The 18,605-nt window shown below is 37.0% G+C and overlaps 1 protein-coding gene and 1 long non-coding RNA gene across 2 annotated transcripts in view; both read right to left on the reverse strand.

Annotated features, from left to right (window-relative positions):
- The window catches only part of LOC150002005 (putative palmitoyltransferase ZDHHC11B), a 123,073-nt gene extending 112,776 nt beyond the window's left edge, over positions 1-10,297 (reverse strand). The window contains exon 1 of the mRNA XM_090286897.1: positions 10,156-10,297. The gene's annotated coding sequence lies outside the window, so the exon portion shown is untranslated. The remainder of the gene's footprint in view (positions 1-10,155) is intronic.
- A 2,793-nt stretch (positions 10,298-13,090) lies between these two features.
- Positions 13,091-18,060, reverse strand: LOC150002009 (uncharacterized). Its single transcript, XR_016513080.1, has 3 exons — positions 17,758-18,060; positions 14,558-14,638; positions 13,091-13,251 (listed from the first exon to the last, which is right to left on the reverse strand). It is a non-coding gene; the product is annotated as an uncharacterized LOC150002009 (long non-coding RNA).
- Positions 18,061-18,605: the final 545 nt, after the last annotated feature.

The following is an 18,605-nucleotide window of genomic DNA, read 5'->3' on the forward strand; positions in this document are numbered from 1 at the left end:
CCCAAGCCTTCTGATTCCTTGCAATTTTCCACACCACATTTGTTCCATTAAGATCCTGGTGTCTTATCATTTCTGAACAGACTTAATGAGAAACTATGCTCACTGTTATGGAGACTGTGCCAGCGACAACCTCTGGTTTATGAAAATAAAGAGAAAAGACAGTTCAAATATTTTATAGTGAACAAAAAGGGCATCAGTTGTTTTATTCACAAGGTTAAAAGAGAAAAAAATAATTGTCATTGGACTCCAGGGCAACAGGCAAACTCTGACATGCCTTTAAAGGCTGAAGTTTTCAAAGTTAAAAATAAGTAAAATGTTGCTATGACTTTTATTCAAATATTCCTAATGTTCAGGTTCTCTTGAAGGGGTAGTACAGTTCTCCTGCTTTGCAGCAGAAATTAAAACTTTAAAAAATCATAACGTTATTTTTGTAACAAATTTCTATGATTTAAGGATCGTACTGAACAAACATTATATACAGCTATTTTAAAAAGGTATTTGTTTATAAGATGGGTGTCTCTAAAATATAGAGATAAATTAAATCTTGCTTTTCTGAATGTCTGATACACTCAACAAAAATACTCTTATAAAGAGCAGCTTTATAATAATTAGTAGAAACTATTCTACCAAAGACACTTTAGAACCAAATCTTAGTAATCTTCAGGGAAGACAGTAGCACTGATTCCTGGATCATCATCATTTTCAAGTTCTTTATCATTTTCTTTAGTAATACATGTGTCATGTGCTTTTTCTTGGTTTCTTTTTTTCTTATGAGAATATAAATTATTTTTCTCGTTGACGTTCTCTTTGTGATGTGACTTAGTAATAGTTTGTCTTTCCAAAGCATGTTGTAGGCAGTTGTAAAACCTGGAAAGAAATAAGTACTATCATTATATCAGTGTCTTGAAACCAAATGACTGAAATACACCTAGAACTTAAAAATTATATAAATTTGATGTCTCACATTAACCTTAAAATATGAAACGACTCAAACAACTAATATGCTTCTTGCTTTTATTATTGTTTAATTAGGGGAAAGCTGTGTTTTCACTTAAGAACAGTCCTAAAAACTGGGTTGGAATCACCTCTTGACAATTTCTATTGTACCTCAATTTCTATTCCACATGTAGGTGTCAAACAAGGAAAGTAAAAAAAAAAAAAAAAAGTTTTCTTTATAAAAAAATCATACATGTAATAGCTCATTTTAGAGAATTTAAAAATATATGAAATTACAAATACAGATCTTCTATATAACTACCTAGAAATAGTCACTCAATATTTTTATTCTTTCCAGTTTATTAATGTATTCTGAATTAATGTATTTATATGTGCACACATGTCTTTAATGCAATTGTGATATTACATACACATTTTCCACTGGTATTTCAAATTTAATATTTCTTGAAAATATTTTCTACATTATCAAATGATCTACAAATAACACTTTTTAATCATAATATTGCATCATCATCTACATTGGTCGTAATTTATTTTCAAATTTTCCCTAATATAAACAATGTGACAAACATTTTTGAAAATAATGTGATCTAAATTTCTAGCTTTCTTTAGGATACCTAGACATGCAATTCCATGGTTAAATGGTATAAACATTTTAAGGTTCTTGAAAAATACTGTTTTCCAGAATGGATGTTTAAAATACATGCTTCTAACAGCAATACTTGAGAGATCACCTCACCCACATGTTAAGTATTACCATCAAAAATGTGTTATTTGGAAGGTGACCATGGTATCTTATTTCAATTTTCATCTCTTTGAATTTTATTTACTGTGAAGTGTTCTTTTCCTTACTCATTTTTCTACTGGAGTTTTAGTGTTAATTTTGTGGTACAATTAATATGTTCTGTCATGGCTCCATGTGCCATGAAAGTGCTGGTCTTGAAATCTTAAGGTCTTTGATAATGAAGCATCATCCAGTGACATCCTTTTTTTTTTTTTTTACTTCTACATCATATTTTTTATTAGTCCTCAGTACAACTGAGGACTTGCGTGCAACAGTCTTATAAGTTGCCTTTCATTTTTCCTTATGCTCTATGTTTTCAACTTACATCTCTTTTGCATTCTTTTGCTTCCAACCTGCTTATTTATAGCATTTTTTCTTTGAAACAGCATATTACTAAGGCTTGTTTTTTCCCCCCAAATTTAGACATTTTCTGTTTTTAATTGGAATGTGTATGTAGTCCACTTAAATGTGGCATAATTGGTATGGTTGGATTTAAGTCTACCATCATGCTATTTTTTTCCTCTCTTATTTTCTCCCTTTTCCTTTAACCCACTAATTTTAATGTCCTAGCTCCACTGTTTTGTTTTCTTATAAAACTTGCAGGGTTTTTTTTTTTTTCTTGATGTATCATAGTTTTAATTAAGATGTACTTTACTCAGCTTAAAAATCACCATTTTAAAGTGTACATGTCGCTGTTTCTTAGTATATTTATTATGTTGTATAGCCATTACCACTGTCTTTATTCCAGCACATTTACCTTCCCCTGAAAAGAACTCCAGTACCTCTTGGGTCCAAATTACCCTTCCTGTACCCTGCAGTGCCTGCTCTACTTTTGTCCTGGATTCTCTTATTCTCTATTTGCTTTTGTAGCTAAAATTTTCGTAGTGGTGGTTGTAGGTATTACAAGATAAATCCTTAATTTATCAACTATATTTAGAATCACTATTGTCTAGTTGAGATAAAAATGTGTGAAATTTACCATAATATAATTTATGCCCCCTTCTGTCTTTTGTAATGAAAAATACAGTCATCTATAGTATGTTACATGTATTTCTAAAAAATCATTGCATTGTATAAAATTGGGCACTACAAACCACACAAATGTATTTTAAAGGTCATATGGAAGAGAATATTTATAAAAGTAATAAGAAATGTATTTGAAATAAGAGAGCGGTGAAGGTAGTCGTAGTCCTAACAGACACCTAACTGTAAAGCTATAATAATTACTATCGTATGGTGTGAACACAGGAATGGCTGAATACATCAGTGGGATAGAATGGCCAGTTTAAATATAGACCCATGTATATACATTCATGAATTTCACTTATGGTGAACTTGGCAATGCAAATCAATTTGCAAAAGATCAAATTGTTTCATAAACACTTCTGGTAAAATTTCGTATTTTTTATATCATATATAAGAATTTAAACTTCGGGTGGAGAGTATTTAAAAAAAAAAAAAAAACAATTAATATGTTCTCCCTGAAAATTGCGCTTCATTTCTTTTCTCCTCCCACATCAACAGCTAACAAGAATCTCTGCCTGACACAGTAGCCTTCGGCATGTGTTTGAAGGCATCAAGGTGACACGGTGTGTCGCATGTGCTTCATACCTGCATTGTACTGGGAATGCTGGGCTGGCTAATTCCAAACTCCCTGACCCTGATTTATTCATTTAGAAAATTGGGTATTATCCTGTACTTAGCTGGGTTGTCAGAGGGCAGAGGCAATATATGTAAGTACCTAGCGTAGTGCCTGGCACAGTTCTCTCTAACGACTATTTTTATAAATTATAAACTCCATGAGACCAAAGACCTCCATTTCTCTTGTTTTCTGTTATATTCATAGCATGCAGTACGATGCTGACACACTCACTAAGAATATGCCAACTAAGTGAAAAAAACAACTACTGAGCAAAAAAGGTCCTGAATTAGAATGGTCTGGAGGCTGAGACTTCTTGCCATTGTAGGGATCTTGTCATGCTTATATATCCTATTATAATTTGAGACTATGACAGGAAATTCTTGACATCTACAGAACAGATTGCCATTTGGACCAATTTTCTTTTTTTAATGCAATGAACAGGTTTACTTCTATTTGCAAAGGCTCTAAAACTTCCCCCCAAAACCCAAGACATCTACCTATTCCCAAATACTCCACACAATTCTAACACATACTTAACATGATTACTACACATCCTTTCCCTATTGCGGGAACATACACACTCATCGCTCTACACGCTGACATCCAGCACCGTGCCTGATGTATAATGCGTGCGTATAGACATTTCTTCAATGAGTAAACCTCAGAGGGAGGTATAATAAAAAGGCAAAACTGTACAGTAAGAGATACAAGCAAAAGGCTTTGAAAAATATTAACTGACATGCAATTTTTTAAACCCTGTTCCATGTTAATGACCTCTTCGTGTAATGCGCCCTGTACATTGGTAACTGAAACTTGGCTCTTCCACAAAGATACCATCTGCCCTGTGTTCCTCTTAAGTGGAGACTGCTTATTCTTTCATATCCCACTTACCACAGGGTTGAGAGATGAGGTCAGAATGTAATTGGCTCACCAAGACTTTGCTAAGACTAACCTCCTAAACCCGTGTCCCTACACCTGTCCCTCATGTCATCTATCAAAATTGTTCAGTCCCTTGTATTTATGAAACCTTCTACACTGGGTATGATCTTTCTCTCTAGTCTTACAATCATCCTGGATGACTTCAAGGACTGGTTTTATTCTTATCTTCCAAACTGCTTACTTAGAATAGCTTTAAAAAATGATCCAATGATTCATTTTATCTCAAACATGAATCCAAGTATGCCACACAATGTGTGAAGAGCCCTTTGCTGATCACAATAGGCTACCCATCCTAAGCAACTTCATCTTCTATCGTTCTCCACCCAGTCCTGCCCTTTAGACTCAGGTAGACAAATCTTTTGTTTCTGGATTATGCTCTATTCGTAGAAAATTACAGATGAGACCAAATTGCTCTTGTAGGAACACAAAATAAATAACTTATGTAAAATATCACATACACAAAAAGGTAATTAAAGAGGAATAGGTGGCTTGCTTTAATCTTTCAGTAAAGAATGTAAGAATTCAAACCTGCATCCTTGGGGTACTACAAAACAACTGGTAAATGGAAGAGACTCTTTTGTACTCAAAACCAAGAAAACGACAAATACTTTCTCCTTTTCCTTTTTTAAGGGAACTTTTAAAAAGTCCATTGAGAAACTATCGTATACATTAAGTCAGAAATTTGTTTTCCAATTGCATGTTCTCCTCTCATTCTATGACCCTTTACACAGCATTCTGAAGTCCAAATCTCAAAGGGTAATTTTCTCAGCTCTCACGGGCAACACAAAGAGCTTGGGGTGCATTCAGGTAACTGTTTCTTTTCTCCCCTCCAGAGAAACTCAAATTGTCTTTCACCTCGGCAGTCAAGATCATCATGCCACAGGGCAACTTGTACTCAGTTCTCTTGATGAGAGAACTTTTCAGGTCAGCACTGTGAAGATGAATTCTTGTTTTTCAGGTCCATTACAGGACCCCTTACAATAGAAAGCTTATATTTCTTTGACTTCTGACATAGGAAGGAAAATTTGATAAAATCTAAGCAGAATTTCATACCCTTTTAGGCTCCCATTATTCACAGATAACAAAGAAGGCTATTTTCGTATATTACGCATTTAGATTTTAACTAAGCTCTAGCGTTTTTATTTTAAAACGTGTGTGATAGTCTGTCTCTGGGGCTGGGAACAGAGCTAAGAGACATGGTCTGTGCCCTCAAGGAGCTCAGGCTCTAATGAGCGCTGCAGAGCTGTAATGACACATTCAACCTGCAAGGAGAAAGGCAAGATAAAGTGGGAGCACACTGGGGCACTCTGCTCCAGGTGATCGTGAAAAGCTCTTGGGAAAACCCCAATGCCTGGGTTCAATTGCCAGAATGAAAGGAAAGCTGGCTGGATGAGGTATTATGAAAGGAAAAATGAGGGGAGGGGATATCTAGGGAGGATTATCAGAATATAAAACATGTATTTTCACTTTACATTATTTACCTTTTTGATTTTCAGTATATAGGGAAAGGTGTAACTTATTTGCCTGCTTTAGTTCCCTTTTTAAAAATAAGACTAGCAACTCTGAGGAGTCTAAGACATCTGTTATCCTTGACTTCTACTTCTCTTCTACCATTTCTAATCTGTTGCCATTTTGGTTCATATTCTGTAATATCACTCTTGTTCATCTTGTTACTCAGGGTCCTGTTACTTTTTACATGGACTATGTAACCAGAGCCTAATCTTGCTCACTCCATGTCTAAGCTGTCTTACATGTGTTCCAGAATAATCATTTTAAGGCTTTGATGGAAAAAGTCAGTTAACTAAATTTAGTAAATGTTTATTAACCATGTTCTGGTGCCAGACACAGAAAGTAATGATTAATAAGAAACCGTCTCTACCTTCGCGGAACTCAATATATCTCCCTTTATTGTTTATGATTAATTCTATAAACATCTACCGGTTTTCTACCATGAGGCAGACACTATGTAAGGCGTTAGGAGAAGATAAAGGAGAAGAGATATTTAAAGTGTGTATGTGTTCTATTTTCAATGTGACCACATTATAGTGGAAAAAAATTACACATGTGAATAAATAATTGCAAGGCAATATGATTCATATTTCTGTTTTGCACTGAGTCATAAACTTTAATGATACTGGTAAGTGGTAATATGAATCTGAACCAAGGAAATGGCTATGGGGTTGAGACTAGGTTAGGAAAGATATTAAGGAAAGACTGATGGGGTATTTTAGTTACATATGTTCAACTGGTTAATGGACATATGGGCCCATGACTTGGAAGACCTACCAGTATACAGGGAAGTAGCTGAAGCTATGGGCCAGGAATAGAATCCTGGAGAACAATATTTAACTAACAGATAGAACAGTAATAGAAATCCAGAAGGAAGATAAAAAGGAAGGGAAACAGGAAGGAAAGCAGCAGTGATATATTAATCATTATTTTCTGTGCCTGGCACAAGAAAATTCTTATCAACTGGTATATAAAAAATGTTCAATGTCACTAATCATCAAAGAAGTGCAAATCAAAACCAAAATGAGATGTCACCTCACATCTGTCACGACGGCCATTAAAAGAAAAAGAAAAAGAAAAAAGAAAAGACAAGTGCTGGTGAGGACACTGAGAAAAGAAAACCTTTGCTCACTGCTGGTGGGAATGTAAAATGGTACAGTTCCTGTGGAAAACAGTATAGCAGTTCTTAAGAAAAACAGAATTACCAGATGATCCTGCAATCCCACTTCTGGGTATACACCAAAAGAACTGAAAGCAGGACTCAAACAGGCATCTGTACACCCATGTTCATGGCAGTATTCCTCACAATAGCTAACAGGTGAAAAAAAATCCAAACGTCCATTGACAGATGTATAGATAAGCAAAATGTGGTATATAAATACAATGAAATATTATTCAACATTAAAAAGAAACAAAATTCTGATACATGCTACAACATGGATTAATGTTGAATACATTATGCTTAGTGAAATAAGCCAGACACAAAAGAAAAAATATTGTATGTTTCCACTTTCATGAGGTACCTAGAATCGCCAAATTCATAGAAAGCAAAAACAGAATAGTAATTTCTAGGGACTTAGGAGTTTGGGGACTGGGGAAGTATTGTTTAATGGGTACAGAGTTTTAATTTGGGATGATGAAAAGGTTCTGGAGATGGATAATGGTGATGGGTGGTTACTGAGTGTACTCAATGTCACTGAACTGTACATTTAAAAATGCTCAAAATAGTAAGTTTGTTATGTATATTGAACTACAAAAAAGTAATAATAACAACAAAAACAACAACAAAAAACCAACCACTGGAAATAGATTCATTTACCTTTCCTCTCCAATTTGCTTCATTTTTACCAACAATATTATGTACCAATATATTCAGCCATTTCATTCTGTACTTTATTGAACATTTATTTTCTTATTGCACCGTTGGTGAAAAGAACATGAGTACTTTCACTGCACTCATAGCCAAATGGTGGTCTTACCTGACTCAAGTCAGTCCTGACTGCCTATAAACAGAATCAAAGACAGTCTTCCTCTTGTAATTAATAAGTAGATTTCCAAATTTTCCTTTTACCTAGAAATTATTAGGTATAAAATTATCTTACTCTTTCCACTAAGAAGTGGGTTCGGGAATTGGTTGACACAAACAAGACCTTTCTTCTATTGAAAATATTTTACCGCCTGGCTTTGATTTTTCATATGTGCAGGAAAATTCTCATTTGGACCTTGACTTTTAAAAATTCTCTTATTATAACTATTTTAATTGTGAAATTTTGGTCCTATGACAAACCAATTTTAGTAGTCAGTGTCTGATTGCAGAATTCATCACCTCCAGTATTTACTATTTTTTCACTTTTCAACATCAGAAGAGTAACTCTCTGCTTTTGGCTGAAAGTACAGCTGTTTCCAAAGGAGCTCCCTAATTTGTATAGCCTTTCTGACACTTTTACCCTTCTTTAATTTTTCACTGATTTTATGTGATGAGCATGGCTCCCTTGATAGCAGCATACACACTATAATCTCAAAACATATCTTTGAGTCAATGGATTTAAAGCATAATTTGATTTTGTAGTTGGCTGTGGCTCAATTAACTTCACCAGGTGTATAGTTACTTGATCTTGGGCTATATTTATAACCTTGCTGAAATTCAACTAAGGAAACAGAAAAACTGATTTGCTTGCTACCTCCTATGTTTTAACAAACAACTTAATTGGAATACTATATAACAAATGTAAACTTTAGGAATGGTACCAATAAGTATGTACATATAGTTCAAACTCTATCGTCTGGTGGAGTGGCTAGATGCTCTTCAGTTGCTTGCTTGAAATCAACACTTTAGAATGTTTCCTCTTGGCTTTCTTCAACCACGGGTCTGCTAGAAAAATAAGCTCTAATGCCCTAAGACATCCATTGTATACGATAAATTAACTTCTCTTCAATGTATCTGGAATGGTACCATTGTTGGGAGAACTGAGACAGTCACTTGAATAATTTTGTAAATTCTGTTGTTCAGATAAGGAGCCCTGGTTGAGAAAGCCTGGACAGTGATACTGATGTTATTACTGGTTTATTCTCTATGTCATTGAAGAAGGGGAAGGGCTATCCTCTCTTGAGAATCCATGCCAGTGCTAATCATTATACTAATGATACTGAATGTATATTAAAATTGTTAAGATAAATATTTACCCCTGCCTAGAAATAAGAAAAATGAAGCCAAGACATTTGAGTAACTTGTAGTAGAACCTGGATTTGAATTCCAGTCTAGCTCTGGAGCCCAGTTCTACCTCTTCCCACCATGGTCACTGCTGCCATTGGCACTTCTGGCCTTAGCTGCTTAAATTCATTCATTCATTCATTCATTCATTCTAGGTGTTAAAGAATTCTAAGCAGACAAAATTTGCATTTTACAGACAGGATTCTGACAGTGATAATAAGAATGGCTTAGGAGGGAGACACGCTAGAAGCATTCTACACTGAGACAAGCTAATACTGCAGTTAAGGATGGGGGGAGAAGAATGATTCCACAGTCACTTGGGCAGAGATTGACTGGTTAAGAGGTGGCCAAGCGGGTAGGGAGAAGGGAAAAAGGAAATTATAAATGATGTCAAGTTGGCCATCACCACTTGAATAACTCAGACATGTAGACCTTATTGGTGGTAAGTCAGTGGCATTATCTTTATATAAGAAAAGCAACGTAACAGTCACTTCTTTATATCAAAAACTATGCTTAGAAAAGAGTTGAAAAAAGAAAGCACTGTAAGAGTTTTTATCTACCATGAGGTAAAATTTAAGAACAGAAGAAGTATAAATGTGAATTAATAGCCATGATCCCTATTACTTGGACAATTCTGGCAATTCTAGATCTAATCCATGATAATAGATGGGTATTAAACTCACCAGAGGTGTAAAATATTTACCAGGCTAAAATTAACCAGTCTATCCTCCTCAAAAGGAGATTCTAGGTAGTCTGGTGTCCAGTAGATCACATCCAGGGGGCAACGTGCACCTCTTCCACAGCTGCCTTCACCTCGCTCAGTTACAGTCCCGTGGCTACTGAGCTCTCGCACCCGAGTGACTGTGCTCTCCTTTATGTCTGTTGCCAACAGCCGTTTGTCTCGCTGTCCCCCATGGAGCTTATGCTCCATTTACTACCCATTATAGTCTGGCCCACTTTCCTCTATTACTCTGATCATCTTTTTATTATTCATGATAAAAATACTACAAACAGAAAAGCAATTAGGAATATAAGTTAAAGATGGTGTGTATTAATATTTTCAAGGATGATTTAGGCATATTAAAATAACATGGAAATATCCAATTAATATACCTTTCAATTCTCTTCTCGTTTTCTGACATTTTTTGATTTGCTATCTTTAATAGGAAGTCAATATAATCCTCTGTCACCATCAGTTTTCCCTTATGGCTTAATGGCACTTCGAAGCCATGTGTGCTCCGAAGCCATGTGTGCTCCAGACAGCCTACAAGAAAAAGACAGTTCAGATACGATGACTTACGTACTAGAGACACTAAACATCACTAAAGAAAACTCCTAGTCAGGGTTGTGTTTAAACATAGTTCAGTTCATGACAGCATTTAGGTTAATGCTTTGATATAATTTAGCTAAACACAGTGGATTTTCACATCATATAGTCATTTCTAAAGAAAGCCACTCTATACATTGTGTTTTAGAGAAACTGATAATATCAAAGAATCCAATAACTAACAGTTTCAATCTCACTAAAGCTTAGGAAGCTTTAACACACTCTTTAAAAAAAGAAAGAAATGAAATCTCAACATAAACTTCAAGGGAAAATCAAAATGGACTGGATTTGAAAGAGTCTCTTAGTGCTGCTTGAGCACAGTTTGGTTACAAGGATAAACCACAAAGTGGCTGTTTTTTCAGCACTTTAGGGCCAATCTTAGTAACTCTGTTGATGAAACAGTCAACAGGTTACAAGTAAATCCAAACACTGGATATGGATTAAGAACAACAAAAACTATTATGAGGAATAAAAAGTAATTCAGTGAAAATTTACTGAGCATCTGTAATGTAGGCCCTATTGTAAGGTATGAAGATACAGGATGAATATAACATGGTCCCTTCAGAAGCTTACACTTTAGAACAGGAAATTATCAGTGAGCAAAAAATTATAACACAAACACAAAACATTAAGGAAATGTAGAAGAGGTACAACTAATTGAGACAGGCGTCAGCTTTATGGGAAAGGCAGCATTTGAGTTGGGATTTTAAAGGGTAAGTGCAATTTTACCAGATGTAAAAATGGGGGAGAAACAACTTATCTACAGTCATGAAGACATGAAAGAGCATGACACATTTGGGAAACAACTAAGTTTTCTATCTCGCTGGAGTGTAAGTATGCTAGCAGGAGATTAGCACAAATAAGGTAGATGGTAAGGCCTTAAATATCAGGGAAAATATCTGGTGACCCTGACTTTTCAAAAGGGGGGATTCTAACAGTATTGCTTGGAGGACCTGAAGATGGACAGCGGGAAGACCAGTCAGGAGACCACTGTAAAGACTGAGGCGAGGGAGGACAAGGGCTTAAGTAGAGGCAGTGACAGAGGGCTTGGTGAGGTGGACTCAGGTGTGAGAAATTAGAGGAAGATATGAAAGGACTTAAAGTAAGTGCACATGGAAGGCAAAGCAAAGAAAGGTAGAAGGATGGATGGCTCTGTTCTTGCTGGGCCACCAAATGCAGTGCGGAATGAGATGGGGACACAAACCAGTACCATGAGGTTTGCTTTTCCATTCAGTCATGCTTTACAGGGGTTTTCTTTTGCAAGCCGCTTCTATTTGTCAAACAGGCTCTTGGTAAAAAGAAGTAGAAAATAGCAAAGTCTAGGGAGCTAGAATGGAGGACAATCTGAAATTAATTCAGGAGCAAATACATGCCATGACAAAAAGTAAATACAATCAGTATACAGTATTCCCTCACTTTTCGCAGGTATTATGTTCTAGACCTCCCCACGACAGGTGAAAATCCACGAAGTAGGAACCTTATATTTATTTTAGCATTCATATATATTTTAAGGCTTTATAAACCCTTCCCACACACTTATAAACCATTCCCAGTCCCTTATTAACCTTTTCCACACTTTTATAAACACTACTTACATTCTTAAACATATTCTACACTCTTAAACCTATGTAACTTTAACAACATACGTATACAGTACCGCAAAATCCCACAACATAGCGAAAAATCCGTGATAAATAATTAAATATAATATTTTTAAAAATCCTGTGACACAGTGAGGCCGCAATAAGTGAACCACGATATAGAGAGGGACTACTGTATACTGTAGCAAATCAGATCAGGGCAAAATCACTACGGAGTGGCTTGGCCAGGAAAACTCAGAGAGGATGTGGAACTGAGGAGCCTTAGAGATAATTCAGTCCAGAAGTAAGCATACTTTTTCTGAGAAAGGAGAGATAGTAAACATTTTCATACAGTATGTCACAGCTACTTAACTTTGCCACCGTAACACAAAAGCAACCTTAGGCAGTAATTAAGCAAATGTGTGTAGTAGAATCTGGCCCCACTGTGGGCTGCACTTGGCCCTAGGGCAGTAGTTTGCTGAACTCCTGATATGGCTGGGAAAATTCAGACCCTGAGAGATTAAGGAGCTTGCCCAAGTTCATATAGCATAGCCAGGGGCCAGACAGTATTAGTATAGAGGACTTTAGCCTCCGTATCTGAGACTCCTTCCATGACACCATGGTGCTTATTAATTTAGGATTATGTAGAATAAGAAGGGCACAGAGGATGAGGTTAAAAGTGGAGATTACGATACTATAAAATAAGACCTCAAACATACATCTAACAGCTCTCGACTTTGCCCACTCTGAACTTTGCCTGGTAGAAAAATACAAGTCACTGCAGGTTTTTCAGCAAGGGAATGGCAAGAAGATCGGAGTAAGGAGAGACAAAAGGCAGGAGTCTAGGTAGAAGTGTAAGTTATTTCAATAACCTGGATAGCTTCATGCTCAAAGAACTCTTTGCCAAAAGGTATCTTACCAACATAGTCTTTCCTCTCTTTCCCACCGTTATGCCAGAGTTCCTGAAACAAGACTCTACTGTCACTGAATGCTGAAAGAAAATAAATTTGTTAAATTCTGATAATCTATCTAATCAGATAAACTGTTAAACTCTACAAACTGCAGAAGCACATACAATCCCAAACCTGTAATTAAATTAAAACTAGTTGATTAAACTAACACATTAATTTTTGGTAGGTGTTTTAAAGCTCAATTAAATCTATCCACATACCTATAATTTCAAGTATAATTACAAAGTTTTACCAGAATTCGTGCATCTTGCTACTGCTGACACTGCACATGAAGGACAAGGGGTTCAAATTTCAAAATGGCACCACCGTTCACATTTTTCAGAGCTACAATCTAAGTAAAGGAAAAGCGTTAGGATCAGACACAAATACGTGATCCTCCTCTTTGGTGACACTTTGATATGTAACTTCAGTTTTCCCCAGGAACTTTTACTCGTTCAGCACCCTTTTTCTGAAAAAATCTTTTTACTGCTTTTCTGGTCTTCTTTCTCCAAAAACTTATTAATCTGCTTATTCTTTTAAAAGACGTGATTTCTAATTCTCCCATATACCTTCAATGTCATTCTTTCCAACAATGTTTAAAAAGTGACTACTATATTTAATTTCATAACAGATTTTTCATTAAGGAATATGGTATGGAAAAACTATACCAGAAGGTCTGTTTAAATACTCCATTGTTCGATTAAGGTTCGAGACACAAGCATTATTAGGTATGAGCTAGAATTTATATAAGGTAGTTGTTATTTCTGTATGCCTAACACCCCTGGACAGCAGACTCCCTCCTTCATTCTGTTTCATTTTCATGGGACTGTAAATCATGACCCTGTCAACTCATCATTTCCACTATAATAATATCGAAGATGCCAAGTGCCTAGGTCTGATCAAGAACAGCATTCCATTCTATTGGCGAGAATACCTGATCTCAGAGGGAGGACACCTAACTAGCAGTTTATCCAGAGTCCTTCTTTGGGAATGATACATAGATCTTTGGGGTTGATGGTAGCTACCTTTCCTGCCACAAAGATAATCCACAGCAGAAGAGAGTAAGGGCAAATATGCAGAGAACTAGTTTCCAAACAAGGGGATGGATGCTGAATGAGTCCTCTGAAGACAACATTTGAGCACCTGAATCAGTAATGTAAGTGCTTGACTAATACACACTTGTATTAGCTCAACTAAACATTTCAGTTTAGGAAACTAAACAATCCAGCACAGATAAATACATTTTCAAGAAGCAATCCAGGTATGTAACGGATAATTTATTTACATCAACATGCCTATATAGATAGGGCTAATCCTTTACTCCTGGCTCCCTTTCTCCCTTTTCTTTCTATAATTTGTACCAGGTTGCAGAGTTATAAAATGGCAGAAATGAAATTTAATCTTTGGACCCAATGTGTCCAATGTCCATGAACTCTTTGCTATAACCAAGAGGATGTGTTTTGTTGAGCAGCCGTAGTAATGCTCGCATACGTATTTCTACTTTTAGGTCCTACAACTCTCCTTAGGCTTTATGAATAATATTCACCCACTATAATTATGAACATATATCACCTTGAATTGTCAATTGTTTTCATCTGTATTTAAAGTGACTGTGAATTAAAAAGCTTATTTCTGTAAGTTTATATATAAAAACTTACCACATCATCTTTTATACAAGGTTTGTGTGTAACCAGTAGCCAGCAACAGTTTTGTTTCTGAACCTCAAAGCCATCTGTACTCTAAAATAAAAAATAGCATAATTTAATTTAATCATATATTTATAAAACTATTAAGTACAATGTATACTATATGGTAGGCTTTCTTAAATTAATAATCCCAAGTGGTGATTTTTAAGTATTACTGAGAAAAATTCAAAAGGCTTTTGGGTAACATTAACCAAAAACAAAAATGAAACCAAAATGTTTAAAATAGAAAGAAAAATAGCATGTGATTTTACTTACATGTGGAATTTAAAGAACAAAATAAACAGCAGACTGGTGGTTGCCAGAGGGGAAGGGGAGTTGGGGGATTGGGTATGAGGTGAAGGGATTAAGTACCAATTTGTAGCTACAAAATAGTCCTAGGGTGTAAAGTACAGCATAGGGAATATACTCAATAATATTGCAATAATTATGTATAGTGCCAGATGGTTACTGGAAATATCAGGGGGAACACTTTGTAAAGTATATCATTGTCTAACCACTAAGCTGTGCACCTGAAACTAACACAAAAATAATACTAAAAGTAATCTATAATTGAAAAATAATAATAAATAAATTAAAAATTTTTTAAATGTGTTTACCAAGGTAAAAAAACGTAATATTGTCTAAAATATGGTCGTGCTTTTGTCAGGAGGAAAGAATTTACTCAAGGGGTTGAACACTAGCAGGCTCTGAGTTGTCCCGGAGCTGTTTTACTTAGCACAATGTTAAAAAACAAAACAAAACAATTGAATTACTTCTGTAAAAAAGCACTGCTGTCACAATCCCTACCGCTTTTCACTGTCACCTGAGCTGTTCACACCTTTATAATATGTCCCTGGTTTCTAGAGGCATAAATCTGTGACCTCTTCATTAGACTTTACATGTAGTTCCAAAGGGCAAAGCTGGAACTAAAAGATCAAAATTTCAACAACGCAAATATTTAACATCGGATTCTTTGTTTATTAACCGGAAGGAGTGTTTATTTGTAGAGTTCTATTACATACTTTGGGTATACACAGGTCCTACCCTTAAGGATAATTGAAAAAAGAAGCAGGAAACCACATGCACTTTTAAATCACTGTGCTTCTACAAAGTAACTATTCACACAGTGGGTACACAGGAGACTTTGCTATTTGGCCTCAGTAATGGGAAGAGCTGAGCTTGTCCTCAATAACTGGTTTGTTTTCATTCAGTAACCTCAGTGGCTTTTGTATCTGATTTTATGCTGGGTGCTCTAAATTGTAGAACCAAATGTGTAGCCCACTTCTAGATTTAGAATCTCGTTGTATGTTTTAGGAATTAATGTCATCATTGGCTTCATCTAATTGATACTCCCTTTATCCAGATATTCCCATTCTTAATTCTTCTTCTTATATTGCCTTTTTGTAAATGCATCCAAATCCTTCCTGAGATAAGGCAAGGTGAAAATAAATATAATACCAGGTATGAGTAATACATAAAATAAAAAGAGGTTCAGAAAACAACCTAAGGCAGTTCAGAAGAAGCAGTTATTACTTCCAAATGTGTTTTTGTGTTCAGGTGGGAGGGGAGTTTTGGTAGTCATGCCTTATGTATATGCAGAGGTGGTAGAAAACAATTCAGGAAAAATAAACATGAGCTAAGGCAGGTAAAAATAAGATAAAAAAAGGGAATATTTCACTTTTAGCAAATAAAAATGAAGAGAAAGAGCAGGAAACAGGGTTGAAAGGTATAGTACTAGAGTTGGAGTCTGGATATTCTGATGTTAAAAAAACGTGTAACAAAAGATTTCTGCGTAAGCCCTGGCCGGCTAGCTCAGTTGGTTAGAGCATCAACCCGATACGCCAACGTTGCAGGTTTGATCTCTCAGTCAGGGCACATACAAGAATCAACCAATGAATGCATCAATGGATCAACAGACTGATGTTTCTGTCTCTCTCTCTCTCTCTCTCTCTCTCTCAAATCAATAAAATATTAAAAAAAAAAAAAAGACTTCTGCATAGATGAGTGACATTGACAGAGTTGTGCTTTAGAAAGGTAAATCTATTAACAACGTGTAACATGGTTTGGGGTAGAGATTCATAGTTTAGTGACCTTTTAGGAAACTACTGCAGAAATCCTCTTAAGTAGTAGAAATGGGGGAAGAAAGACAGCAAGCTCAGCAAGAGTCCCAGTGCTCAAAAGACAACAGAAGCAATGTAAAAACAGGCCCTCTGAACCAGAGAGATCAGTGAGGGACCTGAAAAAAGAGCGAAGGCGTGTGTTGTCTTTCATGCTCTGAATTCAGTGCTGATGCTAAAATCAAAAAACAGCTAGCTTTTTCTGTGCTCTTAATATGGGCCAGGCACAACACTAGATGTTTCAAATAAATTACCTTATTTTCTCTACACCAGCGATTTTCAACCCTTTACATCTCATGGCACACAAATTATTAAAATTCTGCAGCACACCAAAACTGCTGATCTAACAAAAAATAGATATTTTGATTCATTCACATTGGACTGCTATTGTTTTATTGACTGTTGTCGTTTTTTAATTTGACAATCAAAGGGAAAAGAGGTCAGTTTTAAAAATTCTTGCGGCGCACCAGTAAGCCTTCCGCAGTACACCCCCTCGAAAATCCCTGCTCTATACAAAATCCCTACAAAGCTTATACTCTTTTGTTATCCTCAGCTCATGAAACAGGGAGGGGGTGAGCTCAGATAACTGTCCTGAAGTCACAAAGCCAGTAATTCCCATAACTGGGTTAGAATCTAAGCCGTATCACTTCAAAGCCCGAGGGCTTGACCACTAGCTCACACTATACTACCGTGCTGTACTTTCTCGGCCTAATGTAAGAATTATAAGAGCTGTAATAATGGAGTGGGCCGCTAGGAGGCAGTAAACACCTTAACCGTGGTGACGTTAAATCAGGTATGAAGGATTTGGTAGAGCGCTAGAAGCCTCCAGCTTCGCCAGGCTGGAAAGTTTCTCAAGTCCCTTAGTATTCAGAAAATCAGATTCTTTAGCCCTTGAAACTCAGAATCATTCCCAGGCCTGCGGCCTTAGCAGAATTATCAGGCTAGACCTACAGAATCAGAATGTGTACTTGAAAAGATACCCAAGTGATTAATAGACACATTCAAGTCTCTCCACCCTCTTAAGTTGCCAAAAATAAAGAAATCGAGACCACCCACCAGAAGGACAAACACAAACAGGCTGCACTGGGGTGCTGCAGTGGGTGGACACAGAGCTCCTGGTATTCCCACTACAAGGCAGGCGCTGGACGGGCTCAAAGGAGGCTCACCCCGTCTAGGAGGATGATACGGCCAGAGCAGGAACTGGTGGTAAAAAACTGTTCTCGCCCATTCAGGAGCTGCACAATCTCAGCCACATCCTCGTCCACACTGCCCTTGCGGCGGAGGTCCGCTTTGCTCAGACACTGCGCCTCCCATCTCCTGAACTCGGCTCCACAGTCCATGTGAAGAGGAATTCGGCGTCTGTACTTCCACAATAGTCCTCGCGTTCCCCTGGGGGTAGCCATATTGGAACGAGTGGTGCCGAGAAGGTCCAAACTTTCTCACTTCCTCGTCATTACGAACTCGGAGATTCTCGCGCTGTGTCCTGGGGGCTGGGAGAGGCTGGAGGGCAAGGCGGAGCCAGCGAATACTGAAGACGGCAAGGCCCGCCCCATTTTTTTGTGAAATCTGTGGGAACCTTCGCAGATTTCGATTTCCCAGTCTCGGACATGGTAAGTGGTTTTAGAACAGTCCCCGAGATGTTCCAGATGTGCTCTTCCGAGCCTAGTCCGGACTGAAACGAGCTCGATTTTGGCGGCGCCCCTGCCTGCGCGCTGTACCAGTGAGTGAGGTGCTCCTGGGCACCCTCTTTCTCCTTTAGGGGCCGTAAGCTTCTCCTCCGTAAATTACCTGGGGAGTTGTATCTGCCTGGCCTGAGTTCCCAGCCTTGGTTTCCAGTAGGATGTGCGTCTCGGCCCCACACCGCGGGAAGCCCCTTGGCATTGCCCCTGCACCTCCTCTTGCCC

Source organism: Furipterus horrens, unplaced genomic scaffold, assembly GCF_987537825.1.
Source record: "Furipterus horrens unplaced genomic scaffold, mFurHor1.1.pri manual_scaffold_9, whole genome shotgun sequence".
NCBI classification, from domain to species: Eukaryota; Metazoa; Chordata; class Mammalia; order Chiroptera; family Furipteridae; genus Furipterus; species Furipterus horrens.